The 1,757-nt window shown below is 46.8% G+C and overlaps 1 pseudogene across 1 annotated transcript; it reads left to right on the top strand.

Annotated features, from left to right (window-relative positions):
- Window positions 1–79: 79 nt before the first annotated feature.
- On the top strand, window positions 80–953 carry LOC105820988 (annotated as a pseudogene). Its single transcript, XR_001138036.1, has one exon. The product of XR_001138036.1 is annotated as a low affinity immunoglobulin gamma Fc region receptor III pseudogene (transcript).
- Window positions 954–1,757: the final 804 nt, after the last annotated feature.

The following is a 1,757-nucleotide window of genomic DNA, read 5'->3' as shown; positions in this document are numbered from 1 at the left end:
CTGTGAGCTAGGCTGACGCCATGGCACTCTAGCCCGAGCAACAGAGCAAGACTCTGTCTCCAAAAAAAAAAAAAAAAAGATACCTAGCAGGCCAAAAGTTGGGCAAAGATGCTCTAATATTGAGCCACAGATTCGGGCTAAGTCACCAAGTGTGGGTTTCCAATGGGCTCACTCTGATTTTGAGCATCCCTGGGAATGCAAGCACGGGGCCTGCTCCTCCCCATGTCCTCACACCACATTCTCTTGGCTCCTCAGCAGATCCCCCAAAGGCTGTGGTGTTCCTAGAGCCTTCGTGGGATAGGGTGCTCCGGGATGACAGTGTGACTCTGAAGTGCCAGGGGGACTACTCTCCTGGAAACACATCCACAGAGTGGTTTCACAATGGGAGCCTCATCTCAAGCCAGGACTCGAGCTACTTCATTGCAGCTGCCAGAGTTGAGGACAGCGGAGAGTACAGGTGCCAGACATCCCTCTCCACGCTCAGTGACCCGGTGCAGCTAGAAGTCCATAACGGTGAGTCGGCGAAAAGGAAGAGGGAACTCACCAATAAAGGGGTGAAACAAGGGGCCCTGAGATACTTGGGAAGAGCCAGAAGATGATGTTCTTGGGGATTAAAATTAAGATGAGATAATCTGTGGTCCCACTGAATGATATCAGAGTGGTAGTCCTAGCTACAAGTAGGCCTTAGGCAAAATGTCAAAGCCTGCCATATCATAGATATAGGTCTGCTGCACTGCACAATTCTAGAAATCACTACACACATTGAATGCATATAGTGTGAATGTGTCATCCGGAGGTCAGGGCATGATGTTGATAGCTACCTCCCAAATCATCCCTAATGGTCTAGCACCATATCTATCTCTCTCTCCTCCTAAATGCCATACTCGAACTTACACTTCAGCATAAATTTGGCAATCTATACCTTTCCCAACGGAGATATATACATGCTGAGCTTGTACATTAATCATGGAATGGAAGTCTTTGTGTGCTATTAACAGAATCTAGGCATCAGAAGCAGGTAGGGGAAATATTTTGAAGGAGGGAGTCTTTCTTGGTGTCCCTGGAATCACACCCCACAGCCTGGCAGCTGCAGGGTAACCTTGCAAGCCTGACTCTACTTCCATGGCTGCTGCATTTGTACGATATCTATGGGTGGAACAAGCCTGGAGAGGAAGGAGGGCATAACAGAGGTGGATCTGCAACAGAGTTCAAAAGAATTGGGTCTCTGAAATTCCTTTTCATGGCTCCTTTGTCTCTGACTGTACCATCCACCTGACATGGTCCTCACGCTACAGAGCTACAAGAAGAAATATCAATTATCTAACTAGGTGAGAGATGGCCACCTAAGATCAATAAAATGGGGATTTACCAAGAGGAAACAATAGAAAAATCAAGTCTGGAAGTTATTAGTTTGCCTCAGATTTGACTCTAGAAACTGGCTTTAGAAGTCTAGTCAATGAGGGCTGTATTACACTGTGACCATGAGAATTAACTTCATCTGGCAAACTCCTGATCATCCTTCAGCACCCCTTTCATTTATCTTCTCTGAGATGCTTTCTCTGCTTTTTTTCAGGCAGAATTTCTTTTTCCCTTTTTCTTTCTTTTCTTTTTTGAGACAGAGTCTTGCTCTGTTGCAGTGCCGTGGCGTCAGTCTAGCTCACAGCAACCTCAAACTCCTGGGCTTAAGCAATCCTTCTGCCTCAGCCTCCCGAGTAGCTGGGTCTACAGGCATGCGCCACCATGCCCGGCTAATTTTT

Source organism: Propithecus coquereli, unplaced genomic scaffold, assembly GCF_000956105.1.
Source record: "Propithecus coquereli isolate 6110/MARCELLA unplaced genomic scaffold, Pcoq_1.0 Scaffold5507, whole genome shotgun sequence".
NCBI classification, from domain to species: domain Eukaryota; kingdom Metazoa; phylum Chordata; class Mammalia; order Primates; family Indriidae; genus Propithecus; species Propithecus coquereli.
This window is presented reverse-complemented; position numbering and strand designations above follow the sequence as displayed.